This window comes from Pleurodeles waltl, chromosome 8 (genome assembly GCF_031143425.1).
Source record: "Pleurodeles waltl isolate 20211129_DDA chromosome 8, aPleWal1.hap1.20221129, whole genome shotgun sequence".
Taxonomy (NCBI): domain Eukaryota; kingdom Metazoa; phylum Chordata; class Amphibia; order Caudata; family Salamandridae; genus Pleurodeles; species Pleurodeles waltl.
In genome coordinates, this window is record NC_090447.1 from 1,108,044,974 (window position 1) to 1,108,069,661 (window position 24,688).

The window sequence follows — 24,688 nt, forward strand, 5'->3', positions numbered from 1 at the left end:
ATGGCACAGTGAAATCTTGTACATTTTACTGCACCATTTTTTGGGGCTCCGTGCCTGGTAACACCCCCTTGCATACATTATGCCTAGCACAGGTATAATGTGGTGCACAGTGGGGGCCTCCTCAACGCCTCCTTAGCGAAAAAAAAAATATGCTAGGGCGGCGCAAGTATGCGCACGGGGCTTGTAAATATGCCCCTTTGGCCCATAGTTATACTCCCTTTGCGCCGGATTAGCGTAATGTTTTGTTATGCTAATCCGGTGCAAACTTAACACCATATTTATATTTTGATGCTAGACCCGTCTAGCGTCAAACTTTCTGAGTTTGCATAATTTTCTGGATGCGTGAAACTGCTTTGTGTCAATAAGATGCAAGGTAGGCGTTCCCGTCCAATAAATGAGTCAAACCCCAGTGCGCCATATTTATCCAACCGGGGAAAAATGACTCACGGCTAGGAAGCGGACCCGGAAAATGATGCAAATCCTGATTTGCATCAAATTGTAATGCCTGGTCAGGGCAGGTGTTAAAATGGGGCAAACACACCACTACTTAAGGAAAACTCACACAAGCAACATCATTGTTCAAGAAGGACGACATGGAGGTGCTACTCATGCAGCATGCCAGGAGATGCAGAGCACAGGACCAACAGCAGCAGCTACCACCACACCAACGTAGACGCCAAAGGCAACTGAGAAGGCAGGAGAGGCTATTCAGAACCAGGATAACCCTCCTGGGCCTCAATGATATCATCCACAGATACAGACTCAACTGGCAAGCCATACAGGAGCTTCTGTGCCAAATTGAACCACAGTTAACAGCCAGCCTGCAGACACCCCACATTCTTCCACCGGAGACCAAACTGCTAGCTGTCCTGCACATGTTGGCAAGTGGCTCATCTCAAACTGCTGGTGCCCTGGTTGCTGGGGTCTCACAGCCCCCATTCTCCGCCTTCCTTCCCAAGGTACTTGATGCCATCATCTCCCTCACACCAGCCACATCAGCTTCCCCAACACACAGCAGAAGCAGCAGGAAACCAAACAGAGGTTTTACCAAATTAATGGCTTCCCACCCATGCTTGATGCCATTGACTGCACACAAGTCTGGATTGTACCACCTGCTGTAACCGAGCACCTATACCGCAACAGAAAGCACGCCCACTCCATCAATGTGCAAGCCATTGTTGATCACCAGGGATTGTTCACCAACATCATGGCAAAGTATCCTGGGAGTGTATATGATTCCTACATCTTCCGCCACAGCACCATCAATCAGCACTGGACGATATGGCAATGGCCTTCTTCTCGGTAAGTCCAGAAACCTAGTAACATACACACAGCACAGCAACCCTGTAGGACACACAAGACATTCACCACTACATTGACACGTGGGCAGGAAGACGCTGAGGTGTGACACTGGAAGTCATGTTTGATATCCTGACCCAATGGGATTCACACCTATAGACATATGACGGATGCCAATAACAATAGATGCCACTCTAGAGCCACAAGGGACCAATTTGAAACCACACAGTGACAATGGCATGGCCTTAACTGGCAGTACAACTTGAAAGGTAAACTATTCAATATCACATAAAGCCACATAGTCTATCCCACACCCTTCCAATCAATATGTCCTGTGTAAGGAGTGTGCAATGTGTGTTGCTGCAGGGCACACACCATGAGACACATAGCATGATGACCCTGAATCAAATGAAGGTGGCATGGAATTGTTGAGGCAGTACAAACATCTCACATCACTCCTGGGGTGACATTGCCAGCTAGCAATAAGGAAGTGGACTGTGCTATGAATGCATGTTGATGTGACACTAATGCAAAGTGCACACTGCTACATATACTGAAAGAGACAATTCCCCATCTACATAACAGATGCACAGGGTGATTGACCTTCCTATACAAATACATCCACCTCCCCAAGCAAGTTAGCCAGCTCACCTGGAGCAAGTTCAGTAGTGTAGGTGCACGGTTGCACATGAGCCAACTGGGTGAGGGAACAAAAACAGGTTTGCATAGAACTAGTCACACATGGGATAATTGTGCATTGTCAATACTGAACACCTCAGTGCTGCCCACTTATGGAGATGTGTTGTGCATTGTCACCCAGCCAAATCAAAGGGCCTCACTGTTGCATTTTCTGCAATTACATATGTCTAATTGGGATGCCCAGGCCATGTAGTGCAACCTTGTTACCACCACAGTGGAATCTATTGTGTGTGTGGAAGTATCATGTCACCGCCAGTGAATGCACATGAAAATATCTTGCTCACTACATAAAGCATGGGAGATACACACTGAACTGCAAGTTTTAAAATATACCAGAAATGTCAGGTCAATTAGCCAAACACAAGTTTTGCAAGTCAAACAACTCAATGCTGAAAGAACCTCACAGAAGCCTAGGATCCCACACAATACCACAAACACATATGAGTCACAGACGACACAAGATTAGAACTGCCATGCAAAATGACATTCCTGGTGCAAGCAACAACAAAATACTTACCCCTATTTTCTCTTTCAGCTGATCAGGGTTATGGTATCCAGCCATAGATCAACATCCTGTTTGCCAACCCAAGCACAGCAGCAGAGCACGCCTATAATCAGGCACATCGGAGGACACGCACCATAGTTGAACGGACTTTTGGCATCCTGAAGTCCAGATTCAGGTGCCTGGACATCACCGGAGGCAGCCTCCCATATTCCCCAGAAATAGTCTGCAAGATCATTTTGACCTGTGCCATCCTGCACAACATTTGTGTTAGGAGGAACATTCCCCTATATAAATCTGAACAACAACTGCCTGAAGAGGAGGAGGAGGAGGATGTTGTCCGGGAAAATGAGGGGGAACATCCTAACACAGCTGCAATAGTCACTATCACCACTTTCTTACGATATGGAGTTAAACAGCACACTTTATCACTCAGTCATGGTCTGGGTAATTATTTATGCATCACATGATCTCTAGGAATCATAATCAGAGTATTACCTCAGTGAGCATTGCAGAAAGACACATTTGCATACTTCTAATGCCACATCGCATTTGATGGGTATGAATGTACAGCAAACATCACACACAGTTTTTATAAAATACATCTTGGCTATTTCACATTTGGAGGGCAAATTCATAGGACCACAGCTATTAGACACATCCATGTTGTCAACATGGTCAATTGCAGCATATGACTCCCAACTATGACACCATCAATCATAAGGTAAAAAAGTGCAGTGGATGTGAAATTGCATTGGTAAGAGGAATGTATGACCAGACCCTTGACAGCAGTAAGTGTGACATCAGCTATCTCTGCAAGGAGCATATGTGACAAGAAGTGCATCAAACCTGAAAATGGATAGCACAAGTGCCCAGGTATGACAAGCAATGCTCACAAGACATGCCCTGCGCAGTCCATCCCAGGGAATAAGTCCTGCCACTGTCATGTTTTAAGTCTCTGGTCACCCTTCTCTAGGGGGCGCTGCAAATGGACTATATGTACCCTGGGAATCATCATCTACACTCACCCAGACTCCCATTCTGACACCTGTGTGCTTCCCTTTTCAGTATGGCAAGCCATAGCTCTACTTCATCAGCCTGCATGGGCTTTAGGTCCCATAATGCACTGCTTGGTAGTCAGTAAGACCTATAATCTGCTGTCCATTGCTTCCCATGTGAAAAGTCTGGTTGACCCCTTATACTGGATTCTCAACTCCAGGACTTGTGAGAGACTGAATCTGCACACACCTGTGAGCACTCTAATGCAGCCCAGAAATTTGAGTCTGCCCTGCCCTTGCTGCTGCCTGGAACCGCTTAGAAGCTGCCATTCCATGAAGCTGCTTGTTGTCATTGAGTACAATTCATTTGTGTTTCAGAGCCCCTGTTGGATTGTGTTACAGTGCTGAGTACACCTGAAACTGCTCTTTGTTTCGGCAGTGTTGTTCCTGCTTGTTCCAGTCAGCCTCTGCTCACTGTGTTTCTGCCTTGTTCATGTTTCTTCCTGACAGAGCCTGCATCCTGTTAGCCAGAGTGGTTCTAGTCTTTGCGTTAACCAGAGACGTTCCCTGTGCCTACATTTGCCTCATAGTTGGTTTCCATGCCCTCCGTTTCCTTTCGGGGTATTGTGTCTGGTAAGTCTACGATCAGTCCTTAACTGTATAGAATAGTTTAATTTGTTTTCTTATTTTTTATGTACCGGGAAATGTTTTCCAGGGGGCGAATGCAGCCCCCATCTTTTGTCTGGTTTTGCATGTATTCATTAGTGCCAAACAGTGACAGTGTGCTGTGGCTGTATTCCTGGATTTGGTACTGTGCCTCCAGCCCATCAAACAAGGGCTGCTAATGGGTATGTAAGTGGTTAAATTGAAAGGTCAATACAAGGGGGAAGTAACCTAGACTTCCACAGTGATTAAATGACTAAAGAAATTTTCTGTGTACAACTAATGTAACATCAATAGAAATGTATTAAGTCATATATTTTTTTGGACATATTATTCCAGACATTTGCATGTAAATATTGTTTGAACATGTTATTCTGAACATAAAGTTTGCATTCGTCTAAATAGGTGCTCCTAATAAAAACAGTGAAGGTGATGAAAAGGTGCAGGTAAGTGAAGGTGATATATACAGTATGTACAGAGGGTGGTATTAAGAAAATTATGAACTTCTAGTGGCTCCTTTAATCCAGGAAGCCCTGAAGTCTCACAAGATTTCTTTATATTTATATCACCCACTCTTAGAGATATGTCGACGTTTTGACCCCGTAGTAAGGGTGAATCAAAAGAAGGTCATCACCAGGACAAAGAGATTCCAGTTGGTAGCAACTATCGGTAATGTAAATTACTAGATTACTAAAAGTCTGTTTTTTCAGTGTATAACATTAATAGTATTGGGGATACAACACTCACCTAAATTCCAGTGTAAGAAAACAATCTGGTGGTTAGGGGCATCTTCCTGGTAGGAAAATGACAATGCTTGTGGTAATCAGTATAAAAATAATTGTATAGATTGTGATCATGATTTAATATATAAAAATTTACAGGTAGTGGAAGTGTCCCAAGATCTGGCGGTCTACAATTTTCCAGTAGATGGTATGTGGTCAAGGTGCCAGAGAGCGCCGATAAAATCTCGGGCTCGATTTATCTAAAAAACAATGGTGGTATATACTAATTATAATGAGTGTTACTCAAGGAGTAAAATTGAATTAAAATAGAGTGTGTGTGGGAACACTTACTTATCAGGTAAAGCTGATGGTGTTACATTCAGCATGCCAGGGTGAGTCATGAGCGAGTAATCCGCTTTCCAGGGCAATTCAAAGACTTCTGGATATGCACACAATGTATCTTGTATTACAACAAATGAAGCTGCACGTATGGTGGACGTATCGACTTAAAAATGCTGCGCATCCATTTTGGAGTGAGCATTCAGTCTAGTGATTGGTCCTTAGAGCAACCAATCACAAGACGAGAATACTGCCGGCCACCGGAGGACCGTGAAGGGAAGGTTTCCCTTCTGGTCCGCACACTTGAATATGCGCGTGTGTAGGCCGCGAGATCTGTGAAGGTCCCGTACAGCCGAGGTTTAACGAAAAAACAACGCACGGGATAATGTGGAGTGACAGGGTCTAATAGGGTCCCGTATAGCCGAGGTGTGGAAGAGACATGCCCCTCGGGACATTGTGGGGAATGAATCCCTAAAGATAATATTGGGATTCAACATTTGACTCATGGGTAGTATACACCCAAGTGACCACGACATGTGAGGGGTAACAAATCTGATATGGCCCTCATCAGCCATCCTCAAACTTTCCTATATATTGTTTGTCATGGGAAATTTATTGTCCCCAAAGTCAAGCAGCTATACACAGCAAAAGGGGCAACTGATATAAAAAACACATATCATGACTGTTGTACCTCATTGATTGGGATCTGATGGTGATACCCATTTGTCACACATTCATTACGCCAAATGTATTGCATGCCATTACAACAGAGGCACACAAATAGTTTTAACAGTCAATTCACACACAAAACACACAGGCCATAATTCCTATTTTTGTAGCGTTGCCTTGCTCCCCTCTATTGATGCAACACCTGCGCCAACTTAAAAATGTAAATTTAATTTTCCAAGTTTGTGCTGCTGTTGCATCAGTTAAGAGAGCTAACCCTGCACAACGATATGAGTATTGTGGCCCCAGTAGCATGGTCTGACACATGTGCCCAAACACTAGAACACACACTGCAGGTCATACCATCCTATCTTTGTCTAGTTATAGGCTGCATGCATGTTAAAATTTGAAAAATGACACAAAGACAGTTTGCGCAAACGCGTCAAAATAGACGCAAACGCACAATATACATCAATGGGTCCCTCATTTCACCAGCGCACCCCAGGCATGTGGATATCCATTGAAAATGTAATGATCCCTGAATGCACGGGATTTTGACACAAACTACGGAAGCATCAAAAATTTACATGCAAGACAGAAAAACGGGCCGCAAATGAGACAGGAAGTGGTGTAATAGGATATTCTGTTTACAGAAATGGTACAGTGGGTGTACTTTCACTTTCACTTTGCAATCTGTGATTTTTCTAGACTGTGTGGCTGTGTGTTGGATTGTTTCTCTGTAGGTTTTGTGATTTTGTCTCCAGTGTGATCTATATTTTGTCTTTTGGTGTTTATTAAGTGTATTTTGTATCCTGTGTTAGTGATTTTGTGTCTTTTAATTGTAGTTAGATTTGTATTTGAACTGTTGGGAGTCTGTTTGTGGGTAGGATTAGTTGGAGTAGTTTGGGGCTTTCATTGGGTTAAATAAGTTTCCTTTTTCTACCTCCTTTCCCTGTTTTTCCCTCTTTACTTTGGTAATACAGTTTTGTATGAAGTCGGGAAGGCCACGGCTGGGGTGTATGGGTGAGGAGGAGCTTGGGGCATTTGTGTGGCTGGTGTGCCACTTTCTCCCCATGATGTTGGAGGCTGGGGGCCGTGTGGTACAGGGGTATCACACGGAGGCAAGATGGCTGCGGTGGGCAAAGGTGCTGTTCCTCCTGAGGTGAATGTTCAACATGCAACGGAATGAGCACCAGCTGAAGCATCGCTGGGATGACCTGGTGGCTCGATAGCAGGACCTGCTGGACCACCTGGGTGTGGTGATTGGTGGCCCTGTTGGTGAGTAGCAAATTAACCAATGTGTACAGTGCAATGCTCTGGAGTGACAGTAGCAGATGTTGTGACATGCTGCATGCAATGTTTGTGGGCATGTGGAATGCAAGTTGAACAAACTGTAAGTGTACCAGGAATGTGATGTACTACACATGTTAATACATGGTAACAATGCAGTCCACAGTTTTGTTGAACCATGTCTGAACAGCATTCAGGGCCATACATACCAAGCTCTTCATAACCTTCACTATTATCTTAGGCCCATATTTCTACTTTCTTTGCGCTGCATTTGCATTATTTCTGGACGCAAAAGGAGCGCGCACTTGCTACATACACATTTTTTTAACATTTGCACAGCTGTTGTGTCAACAAATGAAGCAAATGCGGCACTAAATAAAATATTCATCTTTGCCTAAGTTCACTATATCCGTGGGTTTACATCAGGACAAATAATCATTCACATGGCTACACCCAAATGGGCCATTATGCTACCAGTTTGCACTATCACAAAACAGGGTCTTCTAGTGGCATTGCAGATTAGGTGTTGAAATTCTATCATTGAGTAGCAGGCCCCTACAACATTTTTTCCTTGGCATCAATTGCCGAGACTAAGCTATTGCAGTTACCATCTGTGTCACATTGGTGCCAACCCATTTTCAAAAGTGAGAGGGTCAGCTTGGGATCCCTGCTCTTTGTGAATGCATGGTCACAAACTATTTCTGAGCATGAAGTTGTGCAAGGGACCATTTTATTTTAGTGAAGGAATAGGTTGTTAAATTACTTTCTGTACACCCCTGCTGAAATATTGCAGCATTTCTACAAATGTAAACATCTCAGTATGAAGGCAGTCATAGACATGGTGGCCTGCTGAGCTCAACAGGCCAACATTCCTGTGAGTGCCGCCATTCCCAAGGGGTTTTCAAATAGAGACCTACTTCATCATGATTGAAGAAGTAGGACATTTGCTACCCCATTTTTCATTTGCAAGCAGTGTCATTTCGGGTGTACTACCTCTGATCACCCAACTTGCTAATTACTAGTTGCTGAATCTTGCAATGTGTGATTCACAATACCTGGTATAGGTACACATTGCCCTGAGTGACAAATCTCAGGTGCAATGTCTACACCTGTGCCCATGCATTCTGTCAACAATCATCAACTAAGACACTGTCAGCATGCATTATTTTGCAGTTTTGGAACAGAAAAGTGGCCAATCAATGTTTAGCGCTACATTGTCATAATTTCACAGACGGGATCCTTGCCATCATGTTGTCATAGGGGCCATATACGGCTTAGGGGACACTGCCAATGGGACATATGTAACCTACATACAACACTGGCACACCTATTATGGACCACTGAAAGCACAATATTTCCTGAAAGCAAATCAACCCACATGTCCATCACTCAGTTACTCATTGTCCTTTGACGCACAAGCCACAATACCTGAGTCCCTGGTATTGCAGGACACCAGGAATGTGGCATTGCATTTGTCTCCCAATAACAAATGCTGAAATGGAGTACCATCTGGAATGTATTATCCACAAAATTGTGTAGTCAGGTTTGGCACCACATGATTGCTAGGGCCAGTGCATGTATGCATATGTGTGTCTAGCACTCACTGGAGTGACAGTGTCAATGCATGTTTGCCATGGTATGTTTGTTGGAGTGTCTACATGCCTGATGTGCAGCTCTATCATATAAAATGTCACACACAGTGATTGTTCGTTCCCACGTTGGTACAGTGACCAGACATTGAGCATATATCACCCTTCCATGTTTTACAGGTGGACCAGCCCCCAACACCATAGGTGAAGTGGGACTATTCGAGGACCCAGACATATCCAGTAAGTGTGAAAATGTTTGCCCTGTGTTGTGTTTGCAGCTGTTGTGGGATTGACTCCTGTGTGTTGGGCTCATTGCAAGATATGATGAGCTGGCATGTGATCTGATATGTGACTTGACAGGAGGTTGAGATAGTGTTCCATGGAAGAGTTTGACATTCATTGGCAGACAGTCACATATTGGGAGTCTAGTTCTGTGCAATAGGCATGGGCAGGTGAATAAGGTGATTTGTAGCCACATGTATGCCCACAATTGATTTGGAGGTGGCCAGTGTCATAATTTAGTCAGCAAGTCATACTCTAATTCACACAAAACAATGATGCATCAGTTTTACACACAAACGTTCACATCCCTGTAATGTAATACACATGTAGGACTGTATGGGTGACTGTTCCCCAGCATCTAGCCCCACATGTTGTACTCCATTTATGTGGCACTTAAGTGATATGTTATAGACGTGCATGCAGGTCAAGGCCAGATGTGTGCTTGCATCAATGTGGTTGATTTAGGAAATGTGTCAGTGAGATCTGATGTTGATGGTTGTCCACAAATGGGAACATGAATGTAGATGTGACTGACCAATGGTTGACTCACTCCTAGTTTGCAGACCTCCTTACCTGAGTCAGACTGACTAAATCCATGTACATTTGAAAAATGTATTGCATGCCCATCCCCCCTGAGGCACAGGGTTAGGGGGAGAAAATATATGTAGCTAGGTGTGATTGTCACAGTGTAGATGACAGATATGTAATTCAAGCATTCATGTGTGCCAAACTACAATGACCCCTTATACCAACTGCATACTATCCTGCCAGTTCCATATACAAATCACAGGTCTTGTGTGCCTTGAAGGTGATCCAGAAGATGGGGATTAGTTGGCCTGGCACATGTTGAGTACTTGCAGCATTTGTAATGTGACCAATAGCACTACATATATGCACAGATCATTTAATTTGGTAAACACTTTGTTGTGCATTGCTGTGCTGTTAGATAGTTGATAGGTAGGCTTGTCATTCCTCAGGGACATTCTATCATCTGTACTGTGATTTGTACTGCATGTGCTATTTGTGAGGAAGTGTTAGATTATCATCTGTACATGTATCACACAATGATGACACTAATGTTTGACTGTCTCTTTTTTACAGTTGCCCACATGAATGCCCAGGAAATTTGTGAGTTTCAAAGGCGGGCAGTGCAGTATAGATACATCCATGATGTGAAGGCTGGGTACAGCATGATGGGAAGGCGGTATCGTAAAGAAAGAGCCACAGGTGCATGGAGGGCTTTTAGTCAAGGGGGGCCAGCATTGGCCACAACAGCAGCCACCACACCGACTGCAGCCACAGTGGACACTGGGATATCAGACACGCCAGCTGGACCCTCAACATCAGCAGCACAAGGCAAAACTGCTGTACCTTCTGTACCACCACCGCCAACCACGGCACCAGCACCTGCAACATCGCGTGCAACACAAACCACTACAGCAGGTGTTAGGGACATGGCAGCATTGCACCACCTACAACGGGACATACAACGGATGATGAGGCGCATGGACAGTCTCCAGCAAGAGGTGGCCTGCAACAGCAGGAGGCTGAGGTCTGTCACAAAAATTCTGAGGAGGGCAAACCTCTGAGTACATTGTTCCTCACCCCTAATTCCATCCCCTCCCTCCTCTTTCCTAATACTGTTTTTTAGTGGGTTTAGGGGATTTAGTGATAGGTTAGAGAAGGCTATTAGTTTAGTTAGGATAAGTGGGTTGGGGTGAGGTGGGGGAGTTATATTATTTCATGTTGGTTTGTGGATGGGGGTTGATGTTGGGGTTTATGTGTATTCCCCAAAAAAATATAATACAAAAAATATATATTTGTTTAGGATTAGTTAGTGTCTCTTTAGGTTGGTATATGCTGTCCTACACATGTCACGTGATATAAGGGGGTGAGGGGTTTGATGTTTAGAGTGTTTAGTTACATGTGATAATTAAGTTTAGCATAGAGTAGTTAGGGCCAGTTGTGGGTAATGTATAGTTAGGATAGGTTAGGTTAGTATAGGTGTTTGACATAGTTTAAGTCTCCTTTCATACATATATAATAAACTTGTATGTACTGCTTTATGGTATGTGTCATATTCTTGGGGTTCTGGGCCTTTGCATGAGTACACAGTTTTAAATTTGTGTTTGCCTGTGTGTTCCATCCTGCATCCACATTCCATTCTTGACATGGTTATTCCTACTTCCAAATGAGCTGTCACATTGGCAGCTACAACAAAGCTACATGTCCATGCATCTGCCATCCATTGAACCCACCACTCAAGGTGACTATGGTTCCCATGTATTGTAGAGGTAGGTGTGATTTTAAAGCTGTCATCGATTGAGTCCTGTGTTGGAATCTTGGGCACTGTGAGACGTCTGCCTGCAGCCTGATGTTCATGTGAACCCTGATAAACTGAGTGCTGTCATAATCTTATGAAGTTCAGTATACATAAATCACACCTATAACATTTTACATTGTACTCCCAGGTGACGTTATTGTCCAAACACTCATACATATCCATTCCTGCTGTATGGTGTGGGTGTGGAATTTAGGTTTAGAGTCATATGTCACATACACAATGATTGTCTTGTAGGGGATGTGGGCAGCATTGAGTTTCATCATGTAGATACTTTGGGCCTGACATATACATTTTTTACACAGCATTATACTGTTTGTGATGCTTTAGCTTCAGAAATAAGCCACAGGCAGCACAGACCCTTGTGCATAGATATCAGCCCACATTTGTTCTACACTATTGTATTGACATTCTGTGGCCATTGACATGTTACATGCATCACAAAACCCCTGCACAGTTGATGTGCCACATTACACAGAGATAACTTGGTTGTGTAGGTGTTGTTTATTTTAAAATGCTGTAGTGCAATATTTACATAGTCCATGATTGTAAGTCCATTAGTGTGATGCATTCTATTGTGATGCAACACAAGTGCAATGGCGAGGGACATGCTGTGAAGTCATGTCATTCAGTGCAGAGGAACATGAATTGGCAATTAGGTAGTGCAATTGCAGTCCATTGTGGTAAGGTAAACAGTGTGTTGGAGAACAGTGCATGTTACCAACTGTAACAAGACTGGCATGTTATCAAGACAGGACATAGGAAAATCACTGCCCATGTGGCATGGACTGGTGCTACCGGGTACTCCTACGGGTGAAGGTGATCTGTTCCACATCTTCATCTTCTGATGCGTGTGTAGTCTCCTCTGCCCTTGGTGGTGGTGGGTTTGAGGGGGCAACACACACTTCAGTGTACGGAGAAGTGGACTCTGAATTCTCGGTAGGTGCCAACTGTGGAACTATTAAGAGCAAACTACAGCAAGGAGGAGCTGCTGGTTATTGAGTATAGCAGCAAAATCGCTGTGGTAGGCAGCCAGGTCGGCCCTGAGGGGGTCATGATTGTAGTCATGAATGCAGTGAAATGTTTGAGATGCCAGGTGTTGTGGCATCTCCCTCACTGCAGTGGTGAAGTCCCTCACACACTGTTGTATTCTTTGACGGAGTGATTGTTAGACTTGCATGGCTGCTGACTGTTCTGCGGATGTCATCATGCACATGCACAGCCCCTCAAGGCTGGCTGCCATATTTCGCCTCCCCGCCCACACCTCCTTGGCCAGCTCCCGCTGTACTCCCACAACTGTCCTCTCAAAGGTGGTCCCAGTGTCATCAGAGTCCTCAGCAGTGTTTGAGCTGGCAGGTCGTACTATTGGGGTGTTGAGTGGGTCCTCTGTGATGGCTGCTACATCTGTGCTCCTCTTTGCGACTGATGGTGGGGTCTGGAGGGTTCCCAGGACATCTTGGAGGGATTCCTGGCTAATGGTTGTCAGTTCGTCATCCATGTCATCAGGGTAGTCCAGGACAGGCATATCCACAGGAGAGCCATCGTCCTCTGCAATGAGATATTGTACAATTAGTGTGTCTGTGCTGTGGCAGTTGTAATGGGACGTCACTGACTTCCTGTTACTGGAACATTGTAATCTGGGTTCCTGTTCATTGTTCCTGTAATTGATATTAGCATTCTCACAGGCCTATGCCCCACCTGCATGTCACATGTAGTGTGGACAGTTTGGGAATTGTCTGCGTCACATCCTCTAGTTGTAGGTTCTGTCCAAATTGTGTCTTGCCACCTTCTTGTCCTACTCAACCCTCCCTCTACTTCCATTAGCATGGTGAGGCCTTGCAATGCCTGTTGGTGTTCTGATGCCACTTGCACCACACATAACAATATGGGACTGGCCCAGTCTATGATATTTCACATACATCTAAACGTTGCTGAGACCCCAGCACATACCATGTATTGCATTGGCATGACAAGATACAGGTGTCAGCATTGGTAGTGTGTGATGTTGATGTTTGCCAATGTGTGCTGTATTGAATTGCACTGATGGGCCTGGAAATGTTCCATTTCCTCTTATGACTATGCAGGTGTGTTTCACTAGCTAGACACATATGTCCTCCCCCTCAATGCTATTGTCTTATCAGTATGCCAGTTGAGATGTTGCAAGGTGGCATTGCAGCTATTGTAACACAGTCACTGGGTAGACCCTGGAATGGGCAGCATAGGTATGACATTACTGCTGTGTACTTCATAATGTAAGTAACAATACCTGATGTTTATTGCACCTATACACATGAGCATTTGACAGGATATACACTTTGTTAGGAATTGAAAGGGATTGATGACGTCATCATTCTAAACTCTCATTTTGGGTGTGTTTGTTCCATGGGCACCTAACTGCCATTTCTTAATTGACCATCACACACTGCACAGGTGGTAGTGGCAACTGTTGTCAATGGTAAATGTCGCTTGAGGAAATGGCCTAAGACTGGGTATTGTCCCCTAGTTCACGTTCTGACAATACCAGCTGTCCAGTGACAGCAGCCCAGTTTTACGTTCTACACTACCCTTCTGGTCTGCTACAGCATTTCCAGTACCCCCATGCAAAGGTTGTTGGTGTTTTGTTGTGCTGTGCCTCTTTCCCCTTTCCACTGCCTGATTTCCATGGCTAACATGCATTGTGTAGTAAGTATGTACCTCCCCTGCTTGCAATTAACATTTAGGCATTTTGGTCCCCCATGCAACTTATCCTGCATATGTATTGTTTCCTGGTAGTCTGCGCTGTCCTGCTATTCCTGTGATGATCTCCTCCGGAATGACGGCTGCAACTATCTCTTCTATCTCGTCCAAGGCCTCCTGAGGTGCTGGACTCCCACCTCCAGTCTGCAGTGCTGCCTTCCTGTTACTTGCCATTTTTTCCTTTGTCCAGCGCTTGCAGTCATGCCAGCGTTTCTTACACTCCGTGACAGTTCTTCGGACCTCTGCCACACTGTTTATCTTGTCTACCAATTTGATGCCAAATTGCCTCTCTCCTCCCAATTGGCATTTTAGAGGTAATGAAAAGTTGATGCTGGTGCTCTGTCACCTCTCTGACCAGTATTTCATGCTCCTCTGCGCTGAAACAACACTTCCTTTTCTTCTTGTCTCTACCCTGGGTCTTGTCTGTGCCCTCCTGGCTGGTTCCTGGTAGATTGAGGTCTCCCTGGGGTCTCTCCAGGCTTCTGGAATCCATTTTGGGGATCCTTAGCACTATTTGCTACACTTGCGCCGCTTTTTGCCGCTATTGCGGTGGAAAATGCTGCGTATCCGGTTTGCGACGTTGCAACCCGGATTCAGGTAATTTTCCCTGCATTAACGTTGTTTTGCTTTACGACGCGGTGCAGTGGTTAGTGTAAAAAAAATTACTCTAACCAGTGCTTAGCACCACTGTGCGTCAAAGTATAAATTTGATGCACGGGGGGAGCTAAGAAATGGCGTTAGCCCGCGTTAAATTTTTTTACGCAAAACTGCATTAGCGCAGTTTTGCATCAAAAAGTATAAATATGCCCCTTAGTGCCTGAGTTGGAAGTTTATATTGTTGTACACTCGCACAAACCAACTGGTGACTCCTGTATTTAAAAAACACCCATGCCTGCATTCTAGATAGCCGAAGACCATTATACAAAGGACTGCATTTTGTCTAATATTGGTCAAGATGTTTAGTATTGCAAAGGTGCTGCAATAGAAAATATAAAAATAGGTATTATATCAGACACATTCATAATAATAGATGTTCTTTCGGGTAATTACACAAATAAGATCTCCATATTTTGAGTAAAAACCGAGAACTGTCTATTCTAGCCGAATGTTTTCGATAAATCACCTAGATAGGGGGAAATGAGAGGCTAACAAAAAGCTCTCCATGCTTTATCTTCAAAGCACTTTTTTTATAGGTGAACGCCTCCTACGTTAATGAGGCATCAATAGATATGTTTCGTTGCAGCTCAATATTTTCCCTGGATATGTTTTAGACTCATTAGCCTCCATACTTCTGATTTGTTCAGTCCTGTGTGACCCAACGCATAATTCATATTTGTCGATTGCTCTTGCGATTCTTTCAATTCTCCTTACAAGAGGTGCTAGCTAATCACCATTATTATTGTCTTTTCTATTTCCTGCTTAGAGTGTGCTTTTACAGTCATGCACAGACACATTTTCTAGCGTGATGGATGGATTATTCTTTCCCAATAAGGGGGCAATCAGAAGAAAACAAATAACCTTTTACATTCTGCTTGTCAGAGTAGATGTGCCTTTACTTACCAACATATGCAACCTGAATGTGCTAAATATGATATTTTTATTGATTTGTTCTGCATTCTCGTAACCAGCTTGAGCAAAAAATAGTTCAGAAATTCCGCTGAAGTCAGTGCAAAAGGAATGCTTTGTTCGTTTAGGAAGATTATGTGTTTCACTTGATTTAAATTCACAGACAGATTTTCAAATCTTTATGCAGTTGGTGTAAGACAAAATAGAAAATATATTTTATATTTTTGAAATTCTTTGATTGCGAGATGTTTGCTGAAGTAAAGTGGGCTCCTGGCTGAGAGAGGTAAACCCCTATACGAGTAGGAACCACAATCTTTGCAGGGTGAAGTCACAAGCAAATCCCAAATTAACCGATGCTGGTAGCTTGGCACAGAACAGTCAGACTTAGAACAGAAACAGTATCTAAATTACTTATGCAGCAATTCAAACAGCAATAAAGTTAAAAAACACAAGAATCCCACACCAATTATGAAAAATAGAGTACATTTTAAAACATACTTGTAGGAGGCTGGCGTATAGTGGGTACCTAGTGGCACTTACACCTTGTGCCAGGTCCAGTTATCCCTTATTAGTAGATTAGTAGTGTTCTAGCAGCTTAGGCTGATAGAGGTAGCTATAGCAGAGCAGCTTAGGTTGAACTAGGAGACATGCAAAGCTCCTACCATACAACTTATATCATATAGCACTATATCACAAGAAAGCACAATACTCAGAGTTACTAAAAATAAATGTACTTTATTTTAGTGACAATATGCCAAAGTATCTCAGAGGATATACTCCCTTAGGAGGTAAGTAAAATACACAAAATATACACACAGACCAAAATCAGGTAAGTAAAACACTGAGAAAAGTAGTACAAACAATGTAGAACACAATAGAATGCAATAGGAGAAAATAGGCCTAGGGGCAACACAAACCATATACTCCAAAAGTGGAATGCGAACCACAAATGGACCCCAGGCCTAGTGTAGTGTGTAGAGGGTCGCAGGCATTGTAAGAAAACACTAAGGGTGTCCAACATACCCCACCCCAAGACCCTGAAAAGTAGGAGTAAAGTTAGCCCACTACCCCAGAAGGAAAGAAAAGTTGAGATAGGGGATTCTGCAAAGACACCAACTGACTGCAAAGCACTGAAGACGGATTCCTGGACCTGCAGACCTGCAAAGGAAGGGGACCAAGTCCAACAGTCACGCAAGCGTCCAGGGGGGGCAGGAGCCCACTAAACCCCAGATGAAGGTGCAAAATGGATGCCTCTGGGTGGAAGACGCCAAAGATTCTGCAACAACAGAAGGTGCAGGAAATACCCCTTTGGTCAAAAGATGTCCCACGGTGTGCTGGAGGATGCAGAGTTGTTTCCATGCAGAAATACAGCAAACAAGCCTTGCTAGCTGCAAGAGTCGTGGTTGAAGATTTTGGGTGCTGCCAGGGCCCAGGATGGACCAGGCGATCGCCCCTTGGAAGAGGAGACAGAGGGGGTGCTCAGGGACAGAGGGAGCCCATGCAGAAGCAGGCAGAACCCACAGAAGCACCTGAACAGGTGTTCAGAAAATCTGAGCGCGGCAGTCGTCTCAGCACAACATAAGAGGGTCCCACGAAGTCAGAGGTCAACTCAGTGAGTTGGGCAATGCAGGACGGAATGCTGGGGACATGGGCTCGGCTGTGCATAAAGGAATCCTTGCAAAAGTGCATAGAAGCCCTAGCAGCTGCAGTTCACGCAGTACACAGGATTACTGTCTGACGTGGGGAGGCAAGGACCTACCTACACCAGATTTGGACAGAAGAACCACTGGACTGTTGGGGTCACTCAGATCCAGCTCCTGTGTTCCAGGGACCACGTTCATCAAGAAGAGTGGGAACCCAGAGGACTGGTGATGCAGAGGTTTGGTGCCTGCGGTAGCAGGGGCAAGATTCTGTCGACCCACAGGAGATTTCTTCTTAGCTTCCAGTGCAGAGTGAAGGCAGACAGCCCTCAGAGCTTGCACCACCAGGAAACAGTCCAGAAAGCCGTCAGGATTAGGCGCTACAATGTTGCTGATAGTCTTCATTTTACTTTGTTGCGGTTTTGCAGGCGTCCTGGAGCAGTCAGGGGTCGATCCTTGGCAGAAGTCAAAGAGAGAAGTGCAGAGGAACTCTGGTGAGCTCTTGCATTCGTTATCTGAAGAGAAACCCACAGGAGAGACCCTAAATATCCCTCAGAGGAGGATTGGCTCCCTAATCAGGTAAGAGCCTATCCGGAGGGGTCTCTTATGCCACCTGATGGCACTGGCCACTCAGAGGTCTCCATTGTGCCCTCACACCTCTGCATTCAAGATGGCAGAGGTCTGGGACACACTGGAGGAGCTCTGGGCACCACCCCTGGGTTGTGATGGACAGGGGAGTGGTCACTCCCCTTTCTTTTGTCCAGTTTTGTGCCAGAGCAAGGGCTGGTGGATCCCTGAACCAGTGTAGACTGGTTTATGCCAGGAGGGCACCATCTGTGCCTTTCAAATCATTTCCAGAGGCCAGGAGAGGCTATTCCTCTCAGGCCCTTAACACCTATTTCCAAAGGTAGAAGGTGTAACACCCTCTCTCAGAGGAAATCCTTTGTTCTGCTTTCCTGGGACTGGGCTGCCAAGGCCCCAGGGGGGCAGAAACCTGTCTGAGGCTTGGCAGCAGCGGTAGCTGAAGAGAAAACCCCAGAGAGCTAGTTTGGCAGTACCCGGGTCCATGCTGGAGCCCCGGGGATGCATTGGATTGTCCCCTGAATACCAAAATGGTATTCGGGGGACAATTCCATGATCTTAGACGTGTTACATGGCCATGTTCTGAGTTACCATTGTGATGCTACACATAGGTATTGACCTGTATGTAGTTCACGTGTGTAATGGTGTCCCTGCACTCACAAAGTCCGGGGAAATTGCCCTGAACAATGTGGGGGTACCTTGGCTGGTGCCAGGGTGCCCTCACACTTAGTAAATTTGCACCCAACCTTCACTAAGTGAGGGTTAGACATATAGGTTACTTATATGTTACTTAAGTGCAGTGTAAAATGGCTGTGAAATAACATGGACGTTATTTCACTCAGGCTGCAGTGGCAGTCCTGTGTAAGAATTTTCTGAACTCGCTATGGGTGGCAAAAGAAATGCTGCAGCCCATAGGGATCTCCTAGAACCCCAATACCCTGGGTACCTAAGTACCACATACTAGGGAACTATAAGGGTGCTCCAGTGTGCCAATCAGAATTTGTAAAATTAGTCACTAGCCTGCAGTGACAAAATTAAAAAGCAGATAGAGCATAAACACTGAGGTTCTGGTTAGCAGAGCCTCAGTGATACAGTTAGGCACCACACAGGGAACACATATATGGCACACTTTATGAGCACTGGGGTCCTGGCTAGCAGGATCCCAGTGACACAGACAAAAACAAACATACACACAAGTAAAAATGGGGGTAACATGCCAGGCAAGATGGTACTTTCCTACAATACTTTAAGACCAAAAGACAGAAATAAAATCAGTGAAACTAGATGTATGTAATTTTCAAGATTTAAGTGTCAATAGCACTAAAAAGAACAAAACACTAAGACCCTGATTTATACTTTTTGGGGCAAAACTGCACTAATGCAGTTTTGCCCCAAAAAGTTTACCACTGGCTGCACCATTTCTGTGTACCAGCCGGGCACAATATTTATGGAATGGTGCAAGCCAGTGCAAAGGGTAGGCTAGTGTAAAAACAAATGATGTTAGTTGGTGGGGCTGGCGGTATGGAAGAAGGGGGTTTTGCACCAAAAAATGACGTTAGGCAGGTTAGAGTAAAGAATATTGACTCTAACTTGCCTAGAGTCATTTTCTGATGCAAAACCATCCATACTACATGACTGCTGTCTGAGAAAAGACAGGAGTCATGCCCACCACCCCAGTGGCCAGGACAGGGGACCAGGGTCCCCTGGGCATGGCCATTGCACCCTGTTCCATGTATGGTGGCCCATTTCAGGGCCCCCTATGACACTTTAAAAAATAAAATACAATACTTACCTGGGATGGGATCCCCCATCCTCGACTGTCCCTCTGGTGTGGGTCGGGGTGTCCCTGGGGCCTGGGGAGGGCACCTGTGGGCTTATTCCATTTTGTTTCACCATGGAAATAGGCCCAAAGGTCCCCTAACACCTGCCCTGACCCAGACTTTAAAAAATGGGGCAAAGCAAGCTTTGCACCATTCTTTGACCCTTCCTCCCTCCTGTGCACGATTTTTGCATGGGATCATAAATATGGCGTTAAAGCCATAGAGTCAGTTTTTGCATGGGAATGCTTACCTTGCATTTCGTTAAGGCAAGGTATGTTTCCACGTCCAAAAACTGACTTTAACTCCATAAATATGGCGCTAGATGGGTCTAGCGCCAAAGTATACATATGGAGTTAGGTTTGCACCGAATTAGAATTAAAAAATGAAGCTAATTCAGTGCAAACAGAATATAAATATGCCCCAACTGTTTATAGCTGGTCGCGCAAGACTAGGACAAAGTCACAAGGTAGGGGCCGGCTAGAATGACTCAGTTAGGCATGTTGAACAAGAGCACCTTAAATCCTGGTTGCACAGAGTTTCAGAGAGGAGTAGAGATGATTTGTCATTCAGCCAAGGTAGTGAGAGGTCCTGGTCAGTTATTCATTGCATGGCGTCAGATCCAATGAGCTGCAAAGCTGCAGTGTGTTGTCCTGCATCATCACTGAGGAGCCTGTTGATGAGGGGGCTTGTGATATGAAGGCCTGTGTCAAGGATTCATTGTGCACCAGCTTGTTCTGAAAAAGCTTTGGGGCTTGCGATGTGGACCCCTGCATTTTCATCAAGGCTGATGTCAACAAGAGGATGCAAGGCAAGGGCCTGCATTGGGGATGTGCTGTGGCAGTTCTGATTTGGCTGCAAGGGCAATGCAAAGTCCTTGCACAAGTAAAGTCCACACAGAAGAGGTGATGCGTCTGGTCTGCTTGGGGCCATGCAGAACAGCAGACGAGATGAGTGGGTTCTGCTTGCGCACAGATTGGCTGGCAGAGCACCTTCTAGCACACTTCTAAGGTTCCAGGACTAGGATGGCACCACTTATCAGGGCAGGACTCACAGATGAAGAGTCCATGTACTAGGTTCAAAGGTTGTGGAAAGCTTGTTATCCCTTATGGTTCTAATCAGGAAGCCAGCCAACTAACCTTAGAGTCCTTGCCTTAGAGATGCTGGTCCAGTCCTTCTCACCCAGGCAAAATGGTAGTAGGGCAGCACAGCAGGGCAACAGTCCTTCAGAGAAGCAGTCCAGCAGAGTGGCAGTTTTGTCAGCAGCACAGCAGCCCTTTGTGGCAGAGTGCACAGTCCAGAAATGAACTGAACAGTTGGTGTCTGTGGCCCAACATTGATACCTGGTGAACAGTGTAAAGTGGGAGAAGCTTCCAGGGGATTCCAACTGCTAGAGGTATTTGAAATACTCTGCCTCACTGCTCCGACCCCAGATTGTCTGGAACCATGATAGCCTAGTGTCAAACCCTTTGTGAGAGTGCCCAGGCAGGGCCTATGCAAGGTTTTACTACAGCGGCTCCCCCTCGTTAACTCAGAAGAGCCCATCCTGTCAACATCTAGTTTTGCTTTGTCTCACTTTCTGGCCGCAAGACACAAAGATAAACTGCCACTACACCTCATTATGTATCCCAGGTAACAGACACCAAAAGGCTGGGACAAGAAAATGCCATCTTTCTAAAAGTGGTGTTTTCAGAATTATGATTAAAAACCCAACTTTACCATGAAAGTGGGTTTTTATTACAATTCTTTAGACACCAAAGTAGAAGTAGATTTCTACTCCCAATTGGAAGTTATAACGTATGTAATGTAATAAGGAAACCCCGAATGTTATTGTGGGAAAATCATCCATTTTGCCCTGATCACCGCCCAATACCTTTGGACTGATACTGGTGGTTACTGACACTGACTGTGCCATGGGCAGTGCTAACTAGTCCCAGGGCCAGTAATCTGTGTAAAACAGGATATGCAAATGAGACCTAGTTATAATTGGATCTGACAACCTGCCTATAAGTCCCTAGTATATGGTAGTGTATGCTGGTTTAGGGACCACATTATAGATAGTGCACCCATAGGTGTGCTGCTGTGGTGGCTAGTGTCATTTTAAAGGCAGGCCTGCATTGCTGGCTGCTTTTCAGTTACAGTTAACCCCAAATTTGACTTTGGAATTAAAAGTACTTCTAAAGTCCTAAACTGCTGTATTTTTATATATGTCACCCCTAAAATCTATCCTAAGTGCCCCCAGCCAAATTAGTTTTCCCCCATTGTAGTCAATGGGCCCTATAGGCTAACATTGGATACTTTATTTTAAAATAATAAAGCCTTATTTTCAATAGAGATTGGCTAAATATAGCAAGTTTTGTACCAAATTAAGGGCCAGATGTAGCAAAGATTTAGCGACTCGCAAACGGCGAAAAACGCCGTTTGCGAGTCGCCAAAGCCACTTTGCTATGTTGAAATGCATTTTGCGAGTCGGAACCGACTCGCAAAATGCATTTCAGACTCGCAAATAGGAAGGGGTGTTCCCTTCCTATTTGCGACTCGCAATGCGATGCAATTCCATTTGCGACCGCGAAAGCGGTCGCAAATGGACTCGCAGTTACCATCCACTTGAAGTGGATGGTAACCCAGTCGCAAACGGGAAGGGGTCCCTTTGTGTCTGGCATAAAAAATTATTTCTCAGAGCAGGCAGTGGTCCAATGGACCACTACCTGCCCTGAAAAATACTGAAACTAAAGGTTTCGGTTTATTTTTCAAAGTGCAGCTCGTTTTCCTTTAAGGAAAACGGGTTGCACTTTGAAGAAAAAAAAACTGCTTTATTTAAAAGCAGTGACGGACATGGAGGTCTGCTGACTACAGCAGGCCTCCATCCCGTGAGTGCCCTGAATCGCTATGGGGTCGCAAATTGCGACCCACCTCATTAATATTAATGAGGTGGGTCTTTGCGACCCCATAGCGACTCGCAGACGGTGTCTGAGACACCGTTCTGCATAGCAAATTGCGAGTTGCAATTTGCTAATCGGAAGGACTCGCAAATTGCAACTCGCAATTTGCCACCTACCTACATCTGGCCCTAAATGTTATAATAAATCCAACAACTTGCCAATGTTGAATTTAATATAAATAGCAGAGGGAAAGAGTTTTAGAACTCTTTCTGAAAGTTACCAAATTCAGCCCTGTGGTGCCCCTTCCTGATTAGTCAGCAGCCAGGCTGCCTTAATGAGGTGTGAAGTGGACTGGGCTGATACAAAGTAAGCATCTGGGGGCAGAAATCTGCTACAAACGATGGCAGAGCAGGATGCAAGAAGAGAAGCCAAACTGGTCTTCAAATGAGGGAGATCCACTTGGGACAGAAACTATACTTCCTCATTTCCTGCAAACCCAGACAGCTAGAGGCCCCACCGATTAGATTGAGAGAGGGTCTGGAGGAGGTGTGGTAGGGGAACTTGACCACACCAATGGGGGAGCTCAGCCAGATGTAACCTTTAATGAGAGATTATCTCCATGTTGGATTTTTAAAGAATGTTGCTATCTGGGATTAATTTTTGCCACACTTAACAGGAAGTGGTCCCCGCAGAGGGTGTTGGCCTGTACCCTCATGGAGCAACTCAGAGCTTCTGGAAACTTGGAGCAAGTTTGTGGACACTTTGAGTACCGCAAAAGTATTTCTGGAAGATGATCCAAACGTTTGGAGCAACTTTGGAAAAAAGCTTCATAATGTGACCGACTCGTTGATGACAGTCAAGCCGGTGATGTCGAACTGTGACCAGGCCTGAATTTTAGGTTCGTCCCACTGAAACTCTGGAGCTTTGCCACATCAACAGGATTTCCAGGAGTTGACAGCGACCCTGCGTTGAAGCAACCCGCAATCGTCACATCACAGCCCAGCCTGAAGAGGAGCCTCGCACAACCATGAGAGAAAAACTCCAAAAAAGTGACTAAGTCGAAAGGTACAATTTTGACCGAGTTCTTCTGCTCACCGTAGCCTCAAATTTTGACTTTGCCCCAGTCAAGTGCGACCAGATGTCCCCGGTTGGTGCATTTGATTTTTTATGCACTACAATGCATTTGTTTTACATTTAGGCCCTCATTACAACCCTTGAGTTTGGTGTTAAAGTGGTGGTAATACCACCAAAAGGCTGGCAGTAATTAGTGCCAAATTATTACCATGGCGAATAGATCTCCGATACACAGCCAATGTACCCCGCTGACTGTCAGAGCGGAAACAATAGCCACCACAGTGGTAGCCGCCTACAGCCAGGTGGAAGTCAATGTTCCTCCCACCATATTATGACCCTGGAAACCCCTACTTTTTCCGGGGCAGTACCAATGACACCAAAAGCCTGGTGGAAACACTGCACAGAAGTGAAAGGACTTACCATTGGAGACACAGGGAACAACCACGCAGCTATGGAGTCCGAGCTGCATGTCTTCCTCTTGATTTTCTACGTGATTCTCCATCACGAACATCAATGCTGATGAAGACGGCAACGGTGAGTACAGCCGCCTAGCACACAAGGGAGGGAGGGAGGAAAAAGAGAGTGACACTCACATGCAACACCCCCACCCCACACACAACCACACACACATTCAGCTTCATTACCAAAACATTTGTACCCCGTACCTCGGATGAATAATGCAAGGACAAAACGAGTTTGAAAAAGTGAATGTAATGAGATCAACACATCAATATAAATAAGTGAGGTGAGACAAGAGATATACACATATATACACAAAAAGGAACACAGCCCCGTCCACAATGTGCAGTCCACATGGCCACAGGCCAAACATGGCACCTACCTCAACACAGAGAGAACACTGCAGGGGCATCTGTTGGTAAATAGGCAGGAACCTCAGGGAGATGGGGGACGGGGGGCACCTCAGCCGGGAGATGTAAGAACACACTTGTTCTGGAGGGAGCAACATGCCCTGTGCTTGGTCCTGGGAGTGCAAGGCCACA